Raw genomic sequence first — 12518 nt, 5'->3', positions numbered from 1 at the left:
ACTTTTGCTTTGTGGATTCTTGTATGTCACACTGAGATAATTCTTTGCCAAACATGGAGGCTGCTTCATTTCACCATATAAGCATAACCCTTCACTATGTAACTTTCTTTGATGAGTGAAATATGAACTGATGTATGTTTGTCACTCTGAACAGAGATTTAAGATTTACACTGGTGACCACTCTTCCTACCTTCCCCAGGTCTGTAGCACCAAAAACATGCAAATTAGACCCTTTTCCCTACATTCTCCTACCTGCTCAGCCCACTGGGGCATGCCCTGTGTTGCATGCTAACCCTTCTTGACCGAGCTGCATTGTGCAGCCACTTCTTTGCTTGCCTTCATCAGGACCACTTCATTAGGAACATCAGGGTAGGCTCTTCCCCATTAGCCCTCAAGCTCCTGGGCACACTCTTGGTTGCTCTGAAATGTTCACTGCACCCCTGAGCCCTATTGTCTAGCCCAAGGCTGTCCACTGGAGGCCATTTGCACCAGGAACTTCCAGGTTAGGCCTGCTTCTAGAAATCCATTACACTAGAAACATCCAAGGACAAGCAGATGGGTAAAGGCTGGCATAAGAACACAATCAACAAGAGCCATGGCAATATGTTACCTTCAGAGCAAAGCTATCCTACTACAAGGATATCCTAATACAACCAAAGCACAAGAAAATGACCTTAAATAAAATCCTATAAAGATGATAAGGGCCTTTAAAGAGGAAATGAATAAATCTGTTAAAGAAATACAAGGTAATACAACTAACAGGTAAAGAAAATTAATAAAAATTTTCAAGACCTAAACATAAAAATAGAAGCAATAAAAAAAAAAAAACAAACAAACAGGTACTCCTGGAGATGAAAAACCTATGGAAGAAAACAGGACCCAAGGATCACCAACAGTTTACAAGAGATTTAAGGGAGAATCTTAGGCATAGAAGATATAATAGGGGAAATTGATACAACAGTCAAAGAATATGTTAACTATTAAAACAATTCTGATAAAAGATATCCAGGATTACATTGCATAAATGAACATTTTCTGTATCCATTGTCCTTTTGTGAGACATCTAGGTTGTTTCTAGCTCATTAGATGTTGTAAAAGCCTTTGACAAATCCAATAGCTCTTCATGTTAAAAGTGTTGGAGAGACCAGAGCTAAAATGTACATACCTAAACATAAGAAAAGCAATATACAAGTCAAAACCCAAAACCAAAGTAAATGGAGAGAAATTTAAAACAATACAACTGAAAAAAAGGGCTGGGCAGTAGTGGCACACACCTTTAATCCCAGCACTTGGGAGGCAGAGTCAGGCAGATTCTGAGTTCGAGGCCAGCCTGGTCTACAAGTAAGTTCCAGGAAAGCCAGGGCTATACAGAGAAACCCTATTAAAAAAAAAAGAAAAGAAAGAAAGAAAAAAGAAAAAAAGTAAAAAGGAACAAAACAAAGCTGCCTATGCATTCCATAAATGTAATAAAAACTACAGACAGGTTGATCCATGGAATAGAATTTAAAAAAGAAACAGAAATAACCCACACACCTATGGACACTGCTTTTTGACAATGGGGAAAGCAAGACAATGGGGAAAAAAGAAAGAAAGGATCTTCAACAAATGGTGATGATCTATTTGGATGCCTACAGGTACAAGAATGCAAATGGACTCACATCTATCATCCTGCAGAAAACTGAAGTTCAAGTAGATCAAAGACCTTAGCTGGGTAGGGTTAAACATAAAACTGGACACAGTAAATCTACTAGAAGAGAAAATGGGGAACTGCCTTGAATACATTAGCACAGGGGACAACTTCCTGAACAGAACAGGCATAGCTCAGACCTCATAATATTGAAAAGCTTTTGCAAGGCTAAGGATACCACCAATAGGGCAACATGGAAACCTACAGTATGGGAAAAGATATTCACCAACTTTCCATCTGACAGAGAACTAATATCCAAAATATATAAAGATGGATGGGCAGCAGGAACCAGATGGGAGAGGAGTGAAGAGGGGAACAGGATGGGGATCAGTTGTGTGGAAGTGGGGCAGGAAAGTCTTGGGAAAGAGAATGTAAATCTGTGGGGGGTACCTCTGAGACTAGCTGGAGACCTGGAACAGGGTAGGCTCCAGGCAGTCTATGGGGATGACCTGAGACTCCTACCACCAGGATATATGGAAAGTTAAATAAACACCTCCTGTAGCAGGGTGGCACTTCCAGTGGAGGGAGGGGGGCATCAACCCATCCCAAAACCTTTAACTGAATTTTTTTCCTTTTTTCTTTTTTCTTTCTTTTTATGCAAAACAAAATCCAGGCGCTTTATTATCCCCCCTTTTTTTCCTGCCTATACGATGTGCAGGGATAAAGATAGAGCAGAGATTAATGAAAATTCCTACCAATGACTTCTCCAAGTTAAGATCTGTCCCATGGGAGAGAGCCAACCCTTGACACTATTAATGATATTTTGTTACACTTGCAGACAAGAGTTGACCATAACTGTTATGGAAACAGATGCAGAGACACATAATGCAAACATCAGGCAGAGCTCAGGGAGTCTTGTGGAAGAGTAGGGGATAGGATTGAGTGAACTGGAGGGGTCAAGGACAACACAAGAATACCTACAGAGTCAACTAACCTGGGCCCATAGGGACTCAAAGAGACTGCACCACAAACCAAAGAGCATGAAGGGGCTGAACCTACACTTTCTATACATTTGCAGCAATGTGTAGCTTGATCTTCATTTGGATCCCCTAACAATTGGAGTGGGGCTATCTCTGGCAGAGTAGTTGCTTAGATGCCACTCCTCTAGTGTCTATGAGAGGACATCCACTTGAAAGTATCCCTGAGGTCCCACACTGCTCTGGGGTAAGGGGTTGGGTGAGGTTGTAGCTGTTCTAGCTTAACAATAAAACAACTATATGACCATCTCAGCAATGCTGCTTCATTTGTAAATCTAAAGTGATCTGTCCTTTTTTTGAGGGCTTCCACATAACAACACCTCTAATCTGCCCATTGTGCTTCTTTGATGGCAGTTACTTGAAATTAGGTACTTGGTATAGATGACAAATGAAGTCACGTGCACTCTTAGCTTTATTGTTTCACTTTAAAGTCCACATTTGATCTCCTTGAGAGTTAGATGAATGTTCAGACTATTTTATATTATGTGTCTGCCTAAGATATAGCTCCAGAGCATCAAGGTTGAAAGTTTTCATGTACAGAGAAGCTTATGGCATGTCCTTCTCATTGTGGCATTCACAAGTCTTCTAGGCAACAAAAAATATCTGGGATAATCCTGGTATTATCTACTTGATGTCTTCTTTCTTTTGTCTTCTCAATCTTGTACATGTTTGTTTACTATCAGTTTTTTTTATTTTATTTTGGGCATCCAGTTCAATTCTGTTGCTGTTAGAGAATACATTCTATATCAAGTATCTTAAGTTTCTTGAGATTGGTCTTAAGAATTAGACTATCTTTTGTCTCAGACTATGTTAGTATATGATAAATTGGCTCAATTAGACTCTCCATTTCTGCCATTTTATTAATATTTATATGATGTAGTAGTGGTACTAATGCAGGCTATTGAGAAGACTGAGGGAGGCAGAATAATATTCACTGCTGATCTTGGCTGAAGAATGAGTTCAAAGACAGTTTGGGCTATTTAGAAAGGTTCTATGTCAATGTAAAAATATAAGGAGAGATCTAGAGATATCAGTGGTGGAGTGCATATGGAACATGTTGGGGGGGGGCACCAAAGGTGTGTACCCATTATAAAAATTATGCTGTGAATGACAGTGAGACAGATGCTCAGTTTGCCCAATATGAAAGAAGAAAAATAAAAATATCCTGAAATACAAGAGAGTAACAAGGAAGCCCAGAGGGAATTAATGATGAGGGAGTTTGGAAGTCTTTCATAGCAATTGATGGGGGAGCTCTTCTGCCTTAAGGACCTATGCAGACTGGGTCCATATCTTAGATAAGCATCAATCTGCATATCTTCTTAACCATGATATTCTCATTGTTTTCCTTGAGGCTACCATTGGTTCAGGTGCATGAGTCATCAGGAGATAGTCTTCCCATGTTTATGTAAGTCATGGGAAATCATCAGGGGACACCTCAAATAGATGTGGTCTGATGTTTGAAGTGTGAGAATTTTGCCTTTATTTTTTGCTCCTACGTGCTAATTGTTTTTCCATTACTTAATTTTAAACCAAATATAACATCTTATTCAAGGTGACATATACCCCTCCTGACTACTCTCCCTTAAAACCCTAACATGCCCCATTCTTGAGTTGATAGCTTTCTCTCTCTCTCTCTCTCTCTCTCTATATATATATATATATATATATATATACACAAGACATACACACATGCACACACACACACACACACACACACACACACACACACACACACACAGCCTGCTGAGTTTTTTTTTTTTTTTTTCTGTGCATATGGCTTCAGAACTTACAACTCTGGCTTGGACAACCAATTATAAGACTCATCTCTAGGAAAAGCTAATTCTCCTCAGAATAATGAGTAAAAACTATCTTACTACTTCAATTTTTGCAGGATCAAAAAATTCCATACTACATTTTAAATCTTATCTTTATACCCACAAACAAGTGCACCTACCCCTCGTCAAAGAAGCCTCCCTATCACAGACTCAAGCACACATCAATAGATCTTGGAGATGCCAGCTTCAACAGATATATTTACATCATCGTCCCTGTAGCTAGGACTCAGGAAACAGCTCAGAAAGGCTCAGAATGATTGTCAAAGCTAGAATAGCAGGAATCCTGCAATCCTGCTGGGAAACAGCCTCTCCTAAAAATGGATGCATAAATAAGACCATAAGGATGGAAATATCAATAGACATGTTTATGTGAAAAGACGAACACTTTGTGTAGGGTCCTACCCTAGATAAAGAAGTTCAAGCTCATTTTATTGGGTATGAGAATCTGGCCTGGTAATGTGTATATGTGTGAGTGTATGTGTGTGTGTGTGTGTGTGTGTGTGTGTGTGTGTGTGTGTGTGTTCTTTAAAAATACTGAGTTTTCCCTTCAGCTATCAGAGATTTTTGTGGATAACTATTCATGTTTAAGTTGTTCTTACCTAAATGTAAGGTATTGCTTTTCTTCTGAAGATTTCATTGTTATTTTGTCTATAGTTTTATGAAACTGCAATACAACAACTTATTTTTGCAGCTTTACTAGATTTATTTTAGCTCGAGGTCACCCTAGCTCTTAGATTAGGAAAGTTCCTAGCCACATTTAAGTCCCTTTTCAGGCTTATCATTTCTTACTCTTCAGACTCTGTTAAGCGTTCATTCTTTAAGGGCCTGGGATTTTTTTTTTTTTTTTTGGTTTATTATTATCATCATTTTGCTGCAAGATTTTGTCCCCTTTGTTTGCGTATCTCATCAGTGTATATTCTCTTTTACATATCTGGAAGGATTTGTTCCTGTCGCTGCTGCTTAGAAAATCTTAAGTCATCCCAGCATCAACTCCAGGTCAAAAGTCTCCTGAGAAGATAGCATCTAAACCAAGGGAAGGGAAGGCTGAAGCTACTATGATTCACTGAGAAGTAAAATTCCTCTGTACTTGTGAACTTGTGAAATCAAAGTACAGAGCTAATGTATACAAGAGTAGAGCAAACATTCTCATTCCAGAAGAAAATGGAAAGAATTGGTACACAGGTTCTGAGTGAATTCAAATTCTAGCAAGACCAATACCATTAGATTTCAAAGCTAAATATAGTCAATTTGTATTCCATGCTCTGTCATGTGGGTTCACTGGGATTGCAACCTACCATATGCCCTGCAACTTGCTTGCTAAGGGAGCATTTTCTACCCAAAGAAGTCCATGGAGACACCCAAGAATGTGCTTTGTGGTGGACCACATGCATTCCTCTAATGTTTGCCAAACAATCAAGCAAACACCACACAAAATAAAAATATGGGTATATCTGAAGGTGAAATTCAATATATTTGCCTCCTTCAACACATTTTTTACAATATATATCAAATACACACACACACACACACACACACACACACCCTTCCTTCAGACTTACATTAAAAGATATACATAATGTCTTTATACATAATGACAGTTAAAAGTCAAGTAATATAACAGACTTTTGAGTCATGTAGCATTTGGAACCAGAAATAACAAAGAATGGGGCAGGACATAAAGAGAGGCCAAAGGGATATAGGGATATAGAGAGAGAGGAAAGGGGGAGGAGGAGAGGAAAGAGGAGGGGGTGAACCTTTGTGATGTGAACCATACCGTAATCCTGGCCACAGTTATTACCGTAATAACTGTGGACAGCCACAGCAGTTTTATAATCCTGCATGCCAACATTAAACCTGCCTAGCATTCCCAACTAAACATGTGTTAGGATTAAGAGTAAAGGAAGAGACTGTGGTTTAAGTCCTTGTCATTTTTCTTCGCAGAGCCAGTGTAATAATATGCTTTGGAAATATGCTGTTTTCTTTCCAAATAGACAGTTTGGAAAGCTCAGATTTTCAATATGTTAAAGCACTTTTAAACCTTGTTTTTTAAGGACAAGAAATTAAATCCTCCTGGGTTATAGACTTGCCAGTGTATCTGGATGAAGGATGTCCTTTTTAAGTGAGCTCCAGCTGCAGACTCAGTTCACCTTCCCTGAAATCATATTTGCATAATATCCCCTGTGGTTCTTCAGATATTTTCTCATGTCATGTCCCCCCTACCATACCCAACATACTTCTTCCTAGTCTAGTAGCAAGTTTCTTCCATTACTTAGAATACGATCTGTCTTATAAAAGGACAGAGGTGAAGCCTTCTGCTCTGACATCAAAACCTCACTTGTACAATATATGACATTGTACCTATTGTGTCAGACCTGGCTAGTTTCTCATTTGTTTCAAAATTGATCGCTATTGATCCCTGGGAACTGTGACTTCAGAACCTTCATGTCACTGTTCCCTAATGGATATATTTTCATACCTCTTCTCATAGACTCACAACCCTGTAGAGCTGTCTGATTGCCAGATGGGCCTTGAGCAATTGGAGTTGATGGAACATTCTAATTTGCTGTATGGCTATGTTTGGGTCAGCCTTTCCTCTCATAACCCAAGCTTAATCTATGCATTTCTGACCTTTACCTTTCAATTAAAGAGTAGGGGGAAGCAGGGGGAGATTAAAATTCTGCTGATTTTTATTCTTCCTAAATAGCTGTCACTTATACAACTGCACAACTGGGAACTTGCTTTCTGAGTTGCTATTTTGGTAAAATTGCTCCACTTTCAAGTCAATGTTATAACCCTCTTGGGTCCCCAAACTTACTTTCATCAGTGTCATTGTTTTGTTTGTCATTAATGGGGAATTGTAGTTCTTGGATTTATGCCAATCTCTGGGATCATCAGTTTACTCATTCTCTAGATTCTTGAAAAGGATGAATGTGGCTGCACATTGAGAATGTTAACCATGATTTATATACACATACCTGCTGTCATTATACCCAGTGAAGCCATCAGAGATTTGTGTAGTCCCTCAGTTCTAATTTCCCCACACCTAGGCTGATCTACCTCTTAGCATTGGTTGTAAAACCAGTGCTATTATGCTAATAGCTGGGATTCATCAGCATAAATTGCTTTTGGGGTGTTCCTTGATGGGCCTGATGCCATATTTGATGTTATGATTTGTAGTGAACAACAGAAGCCCTCAACGACTTAGCTGTCATTGCTAAGCTGATGCTTCAAGGGAGCTGAGGGGCTTTTAAATAAACTATGTATGATTTCCTCACATGAGATGCTATTTAAGTGGTGTACATGACAGGCAGTGCATTTGAAGGAAGCTTAAGTGCACCAGTGGAGATTTTCTGAGCCAACCTACGAATCAGTTCCAGAGCTTAGCCTGATGAGACAGTGCTGGGCTAGAAGCCATTGTGAGCCAGAAGTGGAGGAGGTTGGGAGACAAAAACAGATGTGTAGATGTGGGATGAATAGAAGCATTTTCAGAGATTTGCTGTTGGGTATTGCATGCATCAAGGAAGGAATAGCTACCCCATGAGAGAAAGTGTGTGTTTTGTCAAGTAATCCGACACTACACAAACTTATTAAGATGGTTTAAAAGTAAAATTTAACCAGTTCTAAAAAATAATCAATGCAAAAAATCATGTCTACCTATACACTAACCACTCATAAGCTAATGGATTTAATAACCTTCAGAGGATTCCAAAAGAGGAAAATGGTAGCATAAATATTAGATAATAATGCCTACCTTTAATCAGAGAAGAGATTTACCTGTCTCTAGGCAGGAGTAGTCCACTGACTGGAAGTTTTATACATTTCTTTACTTGCAAATGCATTTGCTTGCCTGAGGAAACTATTTGGAAATTAGCAGTATTCTCTATGTCTGAGTGTTTACTGCATTATCAGTGCTAGATCCTCTTGGCTATCTTTATAAGGTTCTTCCCTTTACATTCTATAGAAGCCTGGGGCCACAGCCCTGAGCACTGAGAGGTCAAAAGCTAAGTCTCCACTGCAGTGTGCATGTGCATTCACAATGACTTCTGTCACACTTAGGAACTTTATCCTTCAAAGGATGACTCGACCTCTGCTCTCATGAATGGATTAAGCTCTTCATGTGTTCAAGTTTACAGGTTGTCTTTGAGTGTATCTCCTGTAGGATGGTCCTTTTACCAATTCTCTCATACTCGTTCTTGCCATGTGACCACTTGTGCCTTTTCAGATGTGTGAGAGCAAGAAGGCTTGAAGCCAAGAAAGGTTCAGTGTCCTGCTGACTTGGACTAGTGTCCTGTTTCATAATAAACCTGTTTTCTTTAAAAATCTGTTACTCAGTCTGTGAGATGGCTTAGTAGCCACATAGAGCAGATGAAGGCAGCATCTTCACTAATGAAAAAAGTTACTTCAACTAAACAAAATAGATTAGCATCCAAATCCCTTTGCATATGTGATGGATATCCCAGAGCTGCTGCAAAGCCCAGCAGTCACACCTCTTTGCTTTCATGCTTGCTAGAGAAGCTTTGTGCCCCATGCACACTTTATTGGCCACTGAACTGCGGGATTTAAAAGAAAATACAACTCCTGCCAAGCTGCTGCAAACACCAGGCACTGTAGTTTAAGGGATCTCTTGAGGAAATACAAATCATTGCACTTAATGGCCTGACTGTACAAACATTCACTGAATGGTGTTTATTTCAGGATCCAAGGCCATAAAATTTGTCAGTGGCCTCCATGCAGGAATAGCCTTTGAAGACATTTCATTTTGCAATCTAATGCCTTCAATTTCCATGGCTTCCATGAAAATGAGCCTAGCATTTAGTAATGGTGGAGGGCAGCCTGCATCTGATATCCTGGAAAGATTTTATTTCAGCATTTACATTTTTAAGAAATGGCAAAGCTATCTGATATGTTCATTTTATGGTAATGAAACACAAAAGAAAAATCAGACAGAGGGAAAGAGAACTAGGTGGGGGAAAACATCCAGGAACTCCTGCTAGCAAACACATTACCATTTAACCAATTGGTGAGGAGTGGTGTCACTCAACGGAGCACTAAACCAGACCATTCATCTCATTTGGCTTTCAACGAGTATTTTTCTTTCTGTAATTTCAAAGGCTATTTTATAGTGCAGCATGCTTTCTGAGTCCTAGAAGTCAAGCAGCCTAAACTTTTTTTTCCTCTCTCTCTTAAATATTGTGATTTGAACTGGATCCACAAGGATCAGTTGATGCTTTCCTACAAAGAATAACATGAAGATGCCACTGCAACTTAGTCAAAAGCAAGCTCAACTGTATTGTTTAGGTATTTAGCTGTTGTAATCAATGAAATTTATTCACAGGTGCATAACTTGAGTTAGACTCTTTGGGCACAGAATTATGTCACTAGATTACCAAAAATCTGACTTTATAGGGACATAATTCGTGTCCTTTAAAGCCAACCAATAGCAATAAGAAAGTACTCTTGTATGAGAGACAGTTTACTATCTCTAGCCATATCCTTTCAACCCATAGTTTCATTTCTTCATCTGTTAGGTCTAACAGTAGCAACTTCCTGGAAGTATCCTGAAGATGAAATAAGTACATAACCCTATATGCAATGGCAGCTCCATAAGTATATTTGTCCTGCCCCTGTGTCTTTGCTACATAATTTTTTCCTCTCTTATAAGTCTTATGAATCATTTTGATAGAATAGAGAGATAGGTATAATCTGTACAGGAGTTGAGCAGACTGACAGTGCGATCCTGGTGTAGTGGGTATTTAGTTATAACTTACTAGTGGATTATTTCACTATCTTACTAAGCATATCATCTCATAGATATTTGTTCTAGGAAAATATTAAGATCTTTATGATTAATTTTGCCTATTCATACAATTTCTATGGTATTTATTAATGAGCTAATCAAAAATTATATTTATGTATAATCATACTTTAAACTATTGAGGAATTATTTTATAACCACATATAAAAGAAACTTATAGTTAATGGATGGATCACAGGGCCCCCGATGGAGGAGCTAGAGAAAATAACCAAGGAGCTAAAGGGATCTGCAACCCTATAGGTAGAACAACAATATGAACTAACCCGGAGCTCGTGTCTCTAGCTGCATATGTATCAGAAGATGGCCTAGTCAGCCATCAGTGGGAAGAGAGGCCCCTTGGTTGTGAAAACTTTATCTGCCTCAGTACAGGGGAATGCCAGGGCCAAGAAGTGGGAGTGGGTGGTTGGGGAAGTGGGTGGGGGAGCATGTGGGGGAGCATGTGGGGGAGCGTGTCGGGGACTTTTGGGATAGCATTGGAAATGTAAATGAAATAAATACCTAACTAAAAAAAGATTCTAAAAAAAAAAGAAACTTATTGACCAATAAGAATGAAACAATGTCTCTTCAGAAAACTATTGAAAATATTAATTATTCAAAGAATTGTTTTTGTAGAGTCCAGAGTATCTCAACTAGGTACATGCTCCTAGTAATCTACCATGTCACATTTTTTTTTTTAACGGTAGGAATGGGCTAGTTATTGCTAGAGTCAGTTTCTTAGAAAAATAAGTTTGGCCCTTGTGATAGCTTGGCAGCAATACTTGGTGGTCAACTTGACTATATCTGGAATGAATTACGGTCCAGAAATGGAGAGCACACCTGTGACCTGGATCTTGAGGCGGGAAGGCACAATCTTTTGATCCAGGTCTTAAGGTGGGATGACCTATGCTCTTAATCCAGATCAACGCAGACCTTTAAGCCAGATCTGAGCCTCTCCTTTGATCTGGACCATACCTTTTGCTGGAGACCTACGTAAGGACAATGGAAAAAAGAAGGGTTTGTTCTTTGCCTGCTTGCACATACTTTGCCAGCACATCTGTTAGAACCTACTTCTTCAGGAATCCAGCTTATACAGACGGCCAGCTGAGACACCCAGCCTCCTGGGCTGAGCAGCTACTAGATTCTTAGGATTCCCATTCACAGCTGCCCACTGTGGGGTTAGTTGGACTGTAGACTGTAAGCGATTCCCATGAATTCACTTTATGTGTATAGATTAATTCTATAAATTGTGTGACTCTAGAGAACCCTGACTCATTTAGCTCTCTCCTCTTTTTTTTTCCTTTTCCATTTTTTATTAGGTATTTAGCTCATTTACATTTCCAATGCTATACCAAAAGTTCCCCATACCCACCCACCCCTCTTCCCCTACCCACCCACTCCCCCTTTTTGGCCTTGGCGTTCCCCTGTACTGGGGCATATAAAGTTTGCGTGTCCAATGGGACTCTCTTTCCAGTGATGGCCGACTAGGCCATCTTTTGATACATATGCAGCTAGAGTCAAGAGCTCCGGGGTACTGGTTAGTTCATAATGTTGATCCACCTATAGGGTTGCAGATCCCTTTAGCTCCTTGGGTACTTTCTCTAGCTCCTCCATTGGGAGCCCTGTGATCCATCCATTAGCTGACTGTGAGCATCCACTTCTGTGTTTGCTAGGCCCCGGCATAGTCTCACAAGAGACAGCTACATCTGGGTCCTTTCGATAAAATCTTGCTAGTGTATGCAATGGTGTCAGCGTTTGGATGCTGATTATGGGGTGGATCCCTGGATATGGAAGTCTCTACATGGACCATCCTTTCATCTCAGCTCCAAACTTTGTCTCTGTAACTCCTTCCAAGGGTGTTTTGTTCCCACTTCTAAGGAGGGGCATAGTGTCCACACTTCAGTCTTCATTTTTCTTGAGTTTCATGTGTTTAGGAAATTGTATCTTATATCTTGGGTATCCTAGGTTTTGTGCTAATATCCACTTATCAGTGAGTACATATTGTGTGAGTTCCTTTGTGAATGTGTTACCTCACTCAGGATGATGCCCTCCAGGTCCATGTCACATTTTTACTTTGTTTACTTACATTTGAAAGCACTCCAAAACCAGGTTACAAACCTGCTCCTAATTTTTCATACCCCACATATTTATTTCTTGTAGAGAAATGAACTGTTACCTGGTTATTATTATCCATGCATTCCACTGGACTCTACTTTCTTTGGTCTGTA

General features: G+C 39.5%; 1 long non-coding RNA gene across 5 annotated transcripts in view; it reads left to right on the top strand.

Annotated features, from left to right (window-relative positions):
- Gm31828 overlaps positions 1-12518 on the top strand; it is a 110896-nt gene that overhangs the window by 34731 nt on the left and 63647 nt on the right. The gene's annotated exons all lie outside the window — the stretch shown is intronic.

This window comes from Mus musculus, chromosome 4 (genome assembly GCF_000001635.26).
Source record: "Mus musculus strain C57BL/6J chromosome 4, GRCm38.p6 C57BL/6J".
Taxonomy (NCBI): domain Eukaryota; kingdom Metazoa; phylum Chordata; class Mammalia; order Rodentia; family Muridae; genus Mus; species Mus musculus.
The sequence above is the reverse complement of the archived record's forward strand: the minus strand, read 5'-3'. Positions and strand labels throughout refer to the sequence as shown.